Source organism: Sinocyclocheilus anshuiensis, unplaced genomic scaffold (genome assembly GCF_001515605.1).
Source record: "Sinocyclocheilus anshuiensis isolate Anshui unplaced genomic scaffold, SAMN03320099.WGS_v1.1 scaffold801, whole genome shotgun sequence".
NCBI classification, from domain to species: Eukaryota; Metazoa; Chordata; class Actinopteri; order Cypriniformes; family Cyprinidae; genus Sinocyclocheilus; species Sinocyclocheilus anshuiensis.
This window is the reverse complement of record NW_015536541.1, coordinates 323877-338777: the sequence shown is the minus strand read 5'-3', so window position 1 is coordinate 338777 and position 14901 is coordinate 323877.

Sequence of the window (14901 nt, the reverse complement as noted above, 5' to 3'; positions counted from 1 at the left end):
CATACCAAGCCAGAGTCTGTTCACTTCATGGCCGCCAAGCCAGAGCCTCGTCACATCATGACCACCAAGCCAGAGCCTGTTTACGTCATGGCCACCATGCCTGAGTTTTCAGACAAAATGGGCGCAAATCCAGAGCCTCGTCACGTCATGGCTGCCACTCCAGAGCCTCCAGCCATCATGGACGCCATGTCTGAGTTTCCAGCCGTCATGGACGCCACACTAGAGTTACACTATGGCCACTTTGTGTGTTTGGGCTGCACACTGCTCTCCACTCCATGAGTCCACTTCAGATCCTGCTCCAGTCCATGAGTCCGTTTCAGAGCACGCTCTAGTCCATGAGTCCACTCCAGAGCCTTCTCCAGTCCTTGAGTCTGCTTCAGAGCATGTCTAGTCCATGAATCCATTCCTGAGCCCACTCAATCCCCAGAGCTCAGTCCTGTGTTGGCGCCAGCCTGTGAGTTTCCTGCTTGTCTTGTTTTGACCACAGTGGTCACACGAGAACCTTCTGCCAGTCATGTCACGACCAAGGAGGCCATCTCTGAGCTCTCAGCCTGTCCGGTTATGGCCAAGGAGGCTGTCCCTGAGCTCTCTGCCTGTTCAGTCATGGCCAAGGAGGTCATCCCTAAACCTCTTGCCAATTATGCTACGGCCACCGAGGCCGTTTAAGGATTTTCTGCCTTTCATGTCGTGGCTATAGAGGCCACTCATGAACTCGCTGCCTGTCATGCAATGGCCACTGAGGCTGTTCAAGAAATTCTGCCTGTCATGTCGCGGCCATGGAGGCCCTTCACGAATTCTCTGCCTGTGATGCTACAACCATTGAGGCCATTCAAAGATATTCTGCCTGTCATGTCGTGGCTCTGGAGGCCGCTCACAAACTCTCTGCCTGTTCTGTCACAGCCAGGTGGTCTGTCCATGTCTCTGCTCTGCCATGGCTTCCTGATCTGCCCTGATCGCCTGCTCCGCTGACTCCACTTTGGTCTCTGACTCTGCCCTGGTTGCCTGCTCCGCCGGCTCCACCTGGGTCTTTGGCTCTGCCCGGGTTCCCAGATCCTCTATGGTTGCTCCACGGTCCAGGTCCTCCACTGCTCCATAGACCAGGCCTGTTACTGATCCATGGTCCAGGCCCACCTCTGCTCTACAGTCCACCTCTGCTCCATGGTCCAGGTCCTCCACTGCTCCATAGACCAGACTTGTTATTGCTCCATGTTCCAGGCCCACCACGATTCCACAACGCAGGTCCACCACTGCACCATGACCCTCTGCTCCACGACCTAGACCTGCCATTGCTCCACGGTGCAGGCCCACCTCTGCTCCACAGTCCATGACATGATCCAGGTCCTATTCCACTTCACGGGCCTGGCCCTCCATTTAGTCTTGTGTATAAATAGCCCTCATGTTGCCATTGTCTTTTGTCTAGTTTTATTCCTTGTACTACTGTTGGGAAGTTTGTTTTCTTGGTCATGTTTCTAGTCAAGCCAAGGTTGTTTGGATTGTATTTGTTCATGTTTGGAATAAATTGCACTTGGGTTAACTTAAATTCACCTCAGTGGATCCTTACAGAATTACAAGAAACAAAATCACAACTGAGAGATACAAACTCACATTTTAAGATCACTTTATAAGTCACTTTATAATAATGTTGAAATATATGCAAAAATAATGTTGCAATTACAAGAAATACAATTGCAACTGAGGGATATTGAGTCATAATTACAAGTAAAAAATCACATTTGTGAGATACAAACTCGCATTTTGAGATGTGAAGACATAATATAGTAAATATAATAAAGTTGCAATTATCTGGAAATGTCACAATTACAAGAAACGAGGTTGCAGTTGAGAGAAATAAAGTCACAAATGCTAGTAAATCACACGAGATATGAAGTCACATTTTGATACATAAAGGTGCAATTTTGTGAAATAATGTCACAATTACAAGAAAAATAAAGTTGCAATTGTAATATAAAGTCACAATGAGAGGTATAAAGTTTCAATTACAAAAAAAAAAACAATTGAGTCACAATTATATGAAAAAGTTGCAATTACAAGAAATGCAGTTGCTTTGTAAGAAACAAAATCACAAGTTTGAGATATACGGTATGTTGCTGTTATTACACTCAGGTACAAAAGCTGTCACTGGGGCGGTACCTTTTCAAAAGGCACACCTTTGTACAAAAAAACAGTCCATGTTAGTACCTTAAAGGTACATATTAGTACCTAAAAAGTACAAAAGTGTGCCTTTTGAACAGGTACTGCCCCAGTGACTGCTTTTATACCTTTTTTTCTGAAAGTGTAGAAATAATGTAACAATTGAGAGAAATAAAGTCACAGTTACCTTTTATTTATTTATTTGCTCAGCAGTGGAAGCTTTTTAGCCCTGCAGATTGGAGAAAAAGTTACAGAATGTGAATCTATTTATCCAACATGCAACTTCACTTTCACAACGACATGAAACACTAATCCCTACTGGCTGCTTATAATTCAATAATATTGACAGAGTTGAAGTTTCCATCTTCTCATTAAGAAGGGGTTTCACTAAGATAAATTGATTTTTTTAGACCTATTTTCCATTTATTTTTGGATTTGCCATTAATAGTGAGTTTTTATGTGCTTGTTAACCCTGCTGAAAACCAGCCTTAACCAGCATGCTCGTGAGTGCTGGTCTATATAGTGGAGCAGCACATCTATGCTATTCTCCACCAATAACTATAATGATCTATAAAAACTAGGATGTCTTGCTTGGTAGAGACCTGAAGAGACCAGCTAAAATATGCTAAGTAAAATATGTGTTAAATGTCTGAAATTCTGTTTACCTCCATCTCAACATCCCCATATAATATTATCGACACAGCCTCCTCCCCCCTGTGCAGGGCTGTAATAGTATATCCCACTGGCGACACTCTAAGGTCAGTCCAGGTTTCTGACCCCTGCTCCTCTCTGACTCACTGTAATGAAAAACTATTGTCCCTCCATGATGGGCCCTGGATGAGCCTGAGGCAGACAATCAGGCAGAATCAATGTGTCGAGGAGCATTACACCCCTTCACTCCCAACACACAGACACAGCACTTTCACAGGACAGGAGCAAACAATTTGGAGACGGGGCCGTCTAGAACAAGGTTATTTGGAGGAAACAAGTTAGGAGAGGAAAGCTGGTGGGGAATGATACCAAAAATGGTAGTCTCAAGATGTGTGACCTGTCAAATAAATAGGTCTTATATGAATGACGTGTGGATCTCGGCATATTGCAGATAGTAAACATATAAAAGATTACATGTGTATGTGTATATAAGCAGACTGATAAAGCAGGTGTGCCAGCACTGCAGGAAGTGACCTAGAAAAACTTGGGATGAATTCTACAGTATCAGATTGTGTGTGTGTGTGAGAGAGAGCGAGAGAGAGAGAGAAACTCTGATCTGATGACCTCGGGGTGCTGACTACTAGTACATCATTCAGCTCACACACCCCACTGTGAACCGCCACAGAGCCAGCAATCTGAGTCAGCTTCTCTCTGACACACGCTCTGACACCACACACTGCTTTATGTTCTCTCTCTGCTTCTCTACAGCCCATTTTAAGTCTGAACGTCCACAAAATCTACTTTTATGTACTGTGGCTCTTCTTTCTTAAAGGGACAGTTCAGGCTAAAATGAAAATGTCACTCTTTAAACCCCTAATTACTTGTTTTTTCTTCGGAAGATCAGAAAAAAGGTCAGGAGATAAAATGACCTTTTTATTTTTTATTCCATGGCAAAACAAAAAGACAGAATTGAGAGATGTAGGCTCAGAATTCTGAGAAAAAAAGTCAGAATTTCAAGATATAAATTTAGAATTACAACATGTAAACTCATAATTGCGAGAAAGAAAGTAAAATAAAGTCACAATTACCCCTTCTTTAAATACTTCCCATACTTCCATACTGCCAAGCTCTAAAATGACAAACATTATAAAAGTAGTAATATTATAGTATTTATTATAGTATATATTAATATTCTGAATTAGCTTTTATTTTCATGTTTTCATTTTAATTATAGTTTACGTTTTAGTGTTTTGTGTTTTTTTTTTTCGTTTTCTTTTTAAATATTTCTATATAGTTTTAATTTATTTTAATAATTTTAGTATTTCAGCTTAAACTTACACTTCACAATAAGCTTCCATTTGTTGACATTAGTTAACTACATTAGTTATCATGAAATAACAATGAAAAACACTTCTAAAGCATTTAATAATCTTAATGTTCATATTAACATTTACTAATACATTATTGAATCATAATTGTATCAAAAGCTGTATCTGTTAATATCATTTAATGGACCTGAGCTAACATGAACTAACAATGAACAGTTGTTTTTTTATTAACTAATGTTAAGAAAAATAAATAAATGCTGTAAGAAATGTACTGCTCATTGTTAGTTAATGCGTTAACTAACATTAACTAATGGGACTTTATTATCATGCGTAACTTATTTATTTCAGCTAGTTGCCAAAGCAACATTTCTAATTTTTTCTAAAAGTCTTTGTAAATTTATGGCTTATTTATTTATTTTATTTATTTATTTGTTTGTTGGGTGAACTGTATCTGCAAATCAAACATGGCACCAGGCAGCAAGTGTTGTTATTGTTAACTAAAATTACAATATAAAAAAAGTTTTTAAAAAATTCATTATTAAAATAAAGTTGAAATAAAACATAAATATTAGATGAAAAGAGTTACAGTGGAGGGGAATATTTTTACACAAAGCTATAGAATAGTTTCAGAATACTGGTTTCATAATATAGTGCAGAAGTTGTATGGACCGCTTTTATGTCAATTTTTAGCTTAACAGCACTGGTCCTTGTGCTCTACAAAAGTGAGTCGTACAAGTTTGGAATGACATGACTTGAGAAAAATGAATGATGACAGAATTTTTTTGGTGTTCAAAATTTCAATACATAAGCATGCACACATGAACAAGTAACAGCACAGAGATCTGCATTCATACCTCTTGAAGATTACTTTTCTTCTTCAGCGTCTGTCTCATTCTCGGCCGCTTTCTAAGGTTTTACTGACATTTCAGAGATGAGGAGTGGGTGGAGGACAGCAAGAGAGAAAGCGAGAGCTCCTAACAGCACTTATCATTACTTTGTCCTTCACATCACAAACACATTGTGCATAATGGAAACTATGGCAACGGGACCAGGACAGCAAGAGAGAAAGCGAGAGCTCCTAACAGCACTTATCATTGCTTTGTCCTTCACATCACAAACACATTGTGCATAATGGAAACTATGGCAACGGGACCCGGTATTGCAAGACAGGATGGCAGGGGACAGCACACATATCTGCTGCATATGATTGCGTCCATGCACATCACTGCAAAATGCATTTCAGACAGAGATCATGTGTAAGATGGTCCTATCAGCTGATGCGATTCACATTAAGAATGAAAAGGAATCAAGCTAAATCTGACTCAGTGCTAACAGATGCTTGAATGGTAATGGTAAAATCTGTGCTTTAGGAAATGTAAAGAAATATGATAATAGAATGTAAAGATACCCTTATACTCATTCAAATGCAACCCAATACATAACAGCGTCTGTCAGTGTTTCTTAGTTGCAATCAGTTCATTCCTCGATATTTAGCACAAGGAATGACAGTGTCAAAGGATTCCCTTGTGAAAAGGAAATACGCTTGATTTTGAATGTGCACTTGTAGTGTACTTCACATCTTGAAAGCATATTTTGTTAAAACTTACTTGCTCATAATATCAAAGGCTACTTTTTTTTTTTTACATGTACTTTGTAATAATATCAAATTAAAAGTTTTACTTTAAAGTACATTATTGTATTAATAACCTTGTTAATAAAAGTTTCATGCTTCAAAGTACATTTATTTTGAGGCATAACTTAATAAAAACAAGCAAAGTACTTGATTATAATTTGCATTTAATAATAAACATTTAAAGTCAATATATCTTAAATGTACTACATTGGAACGTCATCATTACAAATGTGTAATTACAAATATATTTAAATACATGACATAGAATTTTAGCCATATTTCAAAGTGGTTTTTTTTTTTTTTTACAAATTACATATAAAGATGTACTTACAGTAAGTTCTACTTGGGTTAAAAAGCACTCTTAAGTTCAACTAATTGCATTTAATAAAAAATGTAAACTATAATACATTTTAATTTAATTGTATATAACATTCCAATAAAAAAACAGTACAACAATTTCACAATTAAGAATATTATTCTAAGTATTCTTACAACAATAACAACACGTGACATTGCTGACATCTGTACGGCAAAGCCTGACAACTGCGTGAGGACCGGATTTGACCTTACCGCTCGCTGTGGTTGGCTTTGAACTGTGAAGGCTTTGAATTGTAATGTCACCATTAGAATATGTGTTCGGAAACAACAAAAGCGCGAGCGTTTGGAAGGTTTGATTTGATGTCAATAATGCCAGATGGCATTGTTTCTGGTGTTTCGTAACAAAACATGAAGTGAATGTTCACAAAACAGTGCAAATGAGAACCCTAGCAACTAGAAAGATTTTCACTAAGCAACCACTTAAAAGTGGGTTTGAAACAACAAAGGGAGAGTAAAAGATTACAGAATAGGATGAACTATCCCTTTAAACGTCATTACCAAAGTGGACCACAAAACCAAGAACCGGGCAAATTTCTTCACCTCAGTTAAGCGTGCCCTTCATTTGAGGAAAACAATCCACACATTAAAACATGCCATGAGCCACTAACAGGCCCTGAGACAGCAGTTTCCTCTCTCATCACTCGCACACAGATTTCTAATCGCTTTGGGAACTAATTGATCCACTAGCTTAGCTTGCTAGGTGCTATTTTAGAGCCTAATGATACCGATAACCAACTGATTTCGGATTGATCTGAAAAAATGATCAATAATTTGTTAAACGAGCTGTTTTCTAAACTCCAGGGTGATCAGGAAGGAATCAGGCACCCTGTGTATGTGTGTATGTGGCTGGCCCAGTTCTTTGTGCTGTGTGTGTGTGTAGCATGTGATAATTAGACACAGAGCGGGGATTTTTGAAGCAGTCGAGCAGTGGGAGAAAAGTCTCCTGCTTTAATTGTTGATTAATGAGCAAAGCTTTACGCTGCAATTAAAGATGAAACGAATGCAGAAATGTACATTTCCTCGCCGAAGAGAAATCACAAAACAGAAATATAAAGACCAAACCAGCGTATGGCTTTGCTCTTAAATAAAGTGAAAAAATTGTGAAAGAGAACCAAATTTTATCAGACCAACACGTGACATCGCCGACATCTGTACAGCAAAGACAGACAACCGCGTGAGGACAGGATTTGACATTACTGCTCGCTGTGGTTGTTCTACAAGGCTTTGAATTGTAATGTCACCATTAGAATATGTGTTCAGAAACAACAAAAGCGCGAGCGTTCGTAAGGTTAATGTGAAATTATTCAAATGTATTCATATGTAAATTTCCTCGCCGAAGAGAAATCACAAAACAGAAATATAAAGACCAAACCAGCGTATGGCTTTGCTCTTAAATAAAGTGAAAAAATTGTGAAAGAGAACCAAATTTTATCAGACCAACACGTGACATCGCCGACATCTGTACAGCAAAGACAGACAACCGCGTGAGGACAGGATTTGACATTACTGCTCGCTGTGGTTGTTCTACAAGGCTTTGAATTGTAATGTCACCATTAGAATATGTGTTCAGAAACAACAAAAGCGCGAGCGTTCGTAAGGTTAATGTGAAATTATTCAAATGTATTCATATGTAAATCCCTCGGCCCGGTGCCATTGACGGTAAGGAGTTTGGTGCCCCTCGAGCCCCCCGAATGCAGTCACACTTTATCGGCCTTTATTTCTTCAGTTCAGGGACATTTTCAAGCGTGGAACACAGAAGAAGGGAGGGCGAAATAAGCAAAGTGAGCAAATGAAAGCAGGAGGTGATTACTGAGCCCTGAATGGAGGCATGACTGGAGAATGATTATTATTCGATACAGAGAGAGCAGACAGAACTTTGATGAAGTGAGTGGGTATAAAATCCATATGCAGAGCGTGTTTCAGAAAGAAACTGGCCCATAGAGAGGGAGAGGCAAATGATCTGAAAAGATCAAAAGAAAGATCCAGGACGAGGTTCACTATGTTTCTCACATTTGAAGACCCATGAAATGATCTGACAAATTTTATTTCATGTTGTATTTTCTGTTGAGGCTGGACATAACAATTGGCCAAACCCGTTGTTTTTTTTTTTTGTTTGTTTGTTTTTTTACAGCTTTTAAGCTATAAGGTCAAATTAGCAGAATTTTGAGGGCGAAAATTGTTTGAACCGTATGGCTACTGCTAGCCATACTGATAGCCAAAGCTAACATACAGTAGATTGACTAAATGCCACATTTTAAAGTCACAGGATGCCATATAGGAGAAATAATAAGAAAGCGGATGATGCCGATGTCATCATTTTGGTCCATTCATGTACAAAAGAAAGACTGTGAATTGAAAATGTATTTAAAAGATTTTGGTCGGTTTACTTGGAATAACTGTAAATTGTACATTTATATATATTTTGTCCGTTTTTAGGAGTACACTAGCATTTTAATAGCCTCAAAACTTACAGAGATGGACTAAAATCCAGATTTATGTACATATTTTGTCAACTTATAGTACACTAGCATTTCAATTGCCTCAAGGCTATGGACCAAAAGCGAGATTTTGATGTTAGGGGGTATAAATATATGCAATAATGGACCAAAAAGTTGATTTCACCACTTTTTTTGTGGAAATTGTGTGCATTTTGCAAACTTTTAGGTAGGCCTATACATTAACATATCAATGGCCTCAAAGCTAACAGACATAGATTAAAAGACATTTGGATTTCACTAGACTGTCATATATAGGATACATAATAATAAAGCAAAATAAAATAAAGCATATTTTGCCAACTTTTAAGAATGCACGAGCTTGCTAATAGACATGAATAAAAGTTAGATTTGGGGGTCTTTAACATGTCATATAAGACAAATAATAAAAAAGCAGTGCTACGTGAGGAGCATTCGGTGCTCCGGCTCTGCTGCCTGTTCTCAGTGTGATGGCTGCAGGACAAAATGAGCTGTTCTGGGCTGTAAGCATGCACCAGTGACCTGTGTCTGTCTGTGATGGTCAGTGTTTGCGTGTGTTCTCAGATGCCCTTCATAACACTGCCCTGTAGGACCAGTATGCTCTGAAGTTTGCTGCACCGCATCACCGCTCTGCTGAACACAGATGGAAAGTCACACAAACAGAATATGAAAGAAAATAGACTGTCCGGCGGTGTTCCACTCCATCTTTGACCTCTCCTGCCTCATCTTTCGCTTACCAACGTCTCTCCAGTTTTAAAGGAATAGCCTGTGGAATGAGTTTTATATTTGTAACCGTATTTTGGGGATGGGTGGCATTGTTTCTTTTAGCCATTTAACATTAAACATCATTCTTAACATTACAAAGGCCTGTAAATGTCAGTACTTTGTAAATTTCACTGTAATTGTACTGTAAATTCACTGTAAATTTCAGACTTTAACAACGTTGAAAACCTGACAAATTTAGATAAATTCAACTTTTAATGTAAATGAAATAAACATTATTTTGTGTGAAATATTGTGACCTCTTTTCTTGTTTTGAAGCTTACAATACACAGTAATGTCTTAATATAAATATTTCAATTATAAGTCTGACCTTTCCTACAGTAATGCACTGAGGGCTCTTCCTGTGGCCATGCTAAGAAAAGCCACAGACAAATCTTTTTGAACAGCCACCGACATACTATAAACAGATTTTTCACGTTGCATCATGAAAAACCTTTAAAAAATGGTTAACTCTGGCATAGCGTCATTAATCTCTGAACAATGGCTAAACACTTAAATTTCTTGCCCTTATCTGTAATAGTATGGGGAATGTGAATGTGCTTATGTGAGATAGTAGATATCTTTAAAAAAAATGATAATGGCTGTCAGCTGTGCAATTTTGAAGTCTGATAAGATGTATTATAGATGGACAGTTATAATACAAAAAAAATAAAATAAAAAATGGAACATTCAGATTTGAAGATTCTTGTCTCAGAGAGCATGTCATAGCAGCATATACAGCTGGAGGTCCAAATGTTGTTTTGTGTGGTTATGATGACAATATTACACAGTGAATCTTTGTACCTGTTCAGTATTTGATATGGTTTATTCTTTACTTAATCCAGTGACCCTGCACAAGAAAACAAAACACCTTCAGAGCATGCATATCAGTAGTCAGAGCCAGTAAAATATCAGACAGAGCAGTACAAAAGAAAGTAAATGCAGCATATTTCCTGGCAGTTCTCTTCCTGCGTTTGTTTTGGGGGTTTATGCACTCATCCGACATCCCGTTGAGCTTGCATTTAATTTGAACATAGGCTGCGGGTTTAGGTCACAAAACCATGGCAACAACTGCTGAATTTAAACAGACACACTTTCTAACCACACCTTCAAAGGACTCCTCCATCAAGGGGGAGTTTTTAGAAGATGTATTTTTACTAAGTGGGTCAGAATTCTGCCCCAGAGGCCATGGTGAGACATTTACTTATACAGGTAACACAAACAGGTGCCGCTGCACCAAAACTAGCTGAGCAGATGCTCTACATGTTGTTTTACCACTGAAGGACACTTTAGCACATTTGTTAATAATGTAAGATTAAGCAAAGCAAAGACAAAGAAAGTCAAAGAGACGCAAACAGGATAAAGAGTGTTAAGAACAAGAGATAATGACTGTCAAAACAGCAGCAAAACTACAGATGTGTCCTACTTTTGAGCAGAAGCATGCTTAAGTATACACTAAGAGAACTGAAGTGGGCCTGGAGGGAGGCACAGTTGTAGATAATTATGTCAACCACATGAATCGTGGATTGCTGTTTCGGACTGTGTTTTGATCAAAACATGTTTTCTGCTTTCATTTCCACAGATGGTGGCTTAAACCTCCAGATTAACAGCAGTTGTGTGGGAGTGGTACTGCAGTGTTTTCCCAAAATGGTGGAAGCTGGAAGATTCTAGGTTTCTAGCTGGTCCAAACTGGTTTAGATGGGAACCAGGCTAGATAGTAGATCTTTGTGGGGTCAAGGGTCCTGACTCCTGATGGAGAAACCTGTTTTACGTTCAAGCTGTCTTATGTATAGTACATTAGTAGCTGTTTGTTGGAGGTCAACCAAACTGAGAGTCCTCACGGAAATACCAGGTCAGACTAGCTTAAGGTGTCAGCTACTATATTGCTTGTCCATGTTGATCGAGAAACTCATAATTGCTTGACCATGATGGTCGATCATCTTGCTGAGGTATAGCAGAAGACCTTGTTCAAGGGTCCTGCTGGAAAAACCCAGTCATACCAGTGGCCAAGCTGTTTTATGCAACATGTTAGCTGGCTCGTTGGTGGTCAAGAAGCTCTTACCAGCTTGAACAAGATGCTCTACTAACAGGATGAGATAGCAGACCAGGGCTCTTTAACTCCAGTCTTGGAAGGCCAGTGTTCTGCTAAGTTTACCTATAACCCTAACCAAACACACCCAAACAAGTTAATCAATATGTTTAGAGTTACTTGCAAATTAGACAGGTGGGTTAAACTGGAATTAGCACTAAAGTCTGCAGGACACTTTCCCTCCAAGACTAGAGTTGACGAGACCTGTAGTAGACCACTTTGTAAAGTTTCTCTCTTGAAAAGCCAGGTCAGACCAGCTTAAGGTGGCAGCTAGTTTATTGCTGGTCCATGGTGAAATCATGGTCGAGAAGCTCATAATTGTTTGATTGATATGGTCTACCAACTGGCTAACCAAATGTCCTGCTTAAGGTGTTCACGATTCTTTATAGAATATGAAAGCTTTGTTTTGGTGTATAGTGATTGAAAAGCTCTTGCCAGCTTGACTGGAAGGGTCTACCAACCTGCTGAGGTAGTAGACTATTTTGGTCAATGGTTCTGTTGGAAGAACCAGGTCACCAGTTTAAGGTGGCCAAGCTGTTTTATAGAAGCTTGTTTGTTGGTGGTCAAAAAGTTCCAGATTGACCAATATTGTCTACTAATTTAACCAGGTCCCCAGAATATTTTGTGATACCTGATCAACACCTACACCACACTTGGTCACCATTTCTCCTAGCAAACTCATAAACTCCTTGTGTGGCCTCAGTGGTTCTTCTGCTGTGAAGATTAACTATAACCAGCCCAAAGTTGATAAAATGTAAACATAAAGAGAGCCATAAACATCAACACCAACTTGGCATCTTTCAGTGAGGTCTTCCTCAGTCGGTATGGAAATGGCTGGTGGGTGGATGAGAGGACAAATACAGACATTTGCTCAAAAATCCACCCAGTAAGAACAAATGCATCACTCTTCTCTTTCTCTGTGGTGCTTTTCTCCTCCTCCATTCCTCCTCCTCATTAGAGACCTAGAGTGCAGCATCACATTTGTCTGAAAGACAGAAACATGTTGCACTTTACGGGCACATCACTCTATAAAAAGTGGCCTCTAGGGAAGGAAACGCCAGCAGCAGATTGGCTGGCTTTATTTCTGCTTGCTTGGATGTTTTATGCTCTGCCTTTGAAAGTAAGCACAAATGAAATAGTTTGAATCCTACCTGTAATATCAGACAAAGATGACTGAAAATTAAAGCACACAAACAGTGGGTAATTTACTAAGAATGGATAGCCCCTACTGATAATGGCATTTATTTGCATGCATGTTCTAGGTTGTTTTGCGGCCTATTCACTAAAAGAATCACGTAAATCAGATAATGGTGCAACGTACCCACAAAACCATTACCATTTGCACAGAATTGTTTTAAGATACTATTGTAAGTAAACCAGTATTTCTAAAATCTTGTCAGTAGTAAATACAGTAATTTCATGTTTACAGTAATTTCAGCAAACAATATAGAATTGAAAAAGAAACATTACCATGGAGATACATTATGATGCTCTTGATGGTGAACTAACCTTCAGGCCCCAGGTCAAAAAACCTCTTCAAAAGTGGATTCTGGTGGTGCTTCAGGTGAGGTGTAGCCTTCCATAATCCACTGCAAACTCTCACTCAGATTTGGTCCCTTCAGTTCCTGAATTCCTTCTTTCTTGTTATAAATAACAAGCTGCGCGACGTCGCAGCTGGAACAACAACATACAAACTATATGACAGTAGATAATCTCAGGTGATTATGTGCTTTATTCAAAGTTAAACGTCTCTAATAGGAGTTTAAATATAGTTTTGTGTGACCTTATAGCCATACTGAAAGCAACAACAGATAGTTTACCTCAGATCTTGAAAATAAATTAAAGCAAAGATGTCCGTTAAAACTGTGAACTCACTGCGAACCAACGAGTGTATTCCATAACAAAGATGTTATCAGTCACTCAGTATGTACATTTAATTATGTTAAAAAGCTTTAATATTTATTAATTAGATTATACGCGTACACATTTCGTTGCTAGTGCAGTGCGCTTCCAGAGAGAGCCTGCCCACACAAGCTTCTGATTGGCTGTGATATTTGATAGATTCTGTCGCGTCGCCTGGTGTGGACACCCAAATTGCTTGTCGCTGGACTCTTGTCGTTGCGTGTAGTTAGGACATGGTGTGAGTAAAGCCCGGCTCATACTGTGCGATTTTGGCCACGATTTGGTCATCTGAGACAAATTCTGAAAAGCCTAAAAGATTCCTATAATCCTAGGCTAAAATCTGTAGTCTTTGATCGTTAGTTTGACATGTTCACCGACACCCGCTTAATGGCCGTTGCGATAAAATTTTACCTCCGACGAACTTCTGGCAGTGTCAGAAGATTTGGAGCACAGTCCTGCAGTGTGACTTCTCCTGCGACGAACGTCAAACTGTCTTCGTTTTTCAAGACAAGCAATGATCAGAATTAATGCTAGAGATTTCTTCTAACCGCATAAACTCCGGCGCTCCAGTCCGCCGCTCACGGAATTCATATGATACGTTGCCTTTGCTATGATAAACACCGGTTGCGCTGCTGTTTTCATGTGGGTGTGTAGTGCTGCTACACTATTCTTCTTAAATACGCCGGTATTGCCGCCATTCATAAACTTTTAATGATAGCCAACATTACAGCCCGCGTGCAATGCAGCTCGCAGTCACTGAACGTGTGTGGGTTGATAATGTAGAACTCCGGACAAGTTTTCTTGCACGCACCCGTTTTTAACGCGTCTTGACTGTCGTACAGTCTGACATTAATGACAACTGAGATCCCACAGTGTGACATGATCATCATGTTCGTACAGTCTGACAAGTACAATCCTAAAGGACTTTTAAAAAATCGCACAGTGTGAGCCCGGCTTAAAGTCACCATGAAATCAACATTTTAAATTCTTATTTTTTAATGGAATACTGTAGCGTTTATTATAAATAATTTATCCGTGCACTTCATTATTTTTTTAAAAATTCATGTGCCCTCGTAATCTTTAATCAAAAGTGTTAACCTCCCCTTCCCCTCAAAACGACTTTCTTCCGGTCACGAGCTATGGCGCAAGGGCGGAGCTTGTGACGTGAGAGCTAAACGCTGGGATAAACGACAGGGGGAACAACTGAAGCTGATGCTTCACTTTATAGCACTGACACCAGTCATGAGGGAGTATGTTACCCCTAAACATTGAAAAGATATTAGGATATTACGACAACATTACTCTTAAGACATCGCAAACTAATTTTTTTCATGAATATGACTTAACCTGATGGAGGACGCGCTCAGTCATTCAGGCAGTCTCTCTCTCTCTCGCGCTGTTTAGGCATGTTTTGTGCCATTGATCGTCATCGTCATCCTTAATAAATAAAACATTTATTCATGCTTGGGTGTCGGCTGTGAATCCAGTGGAGAGAAATCCCCCATCACTAACTGCAAACTGGCATTCAGATCT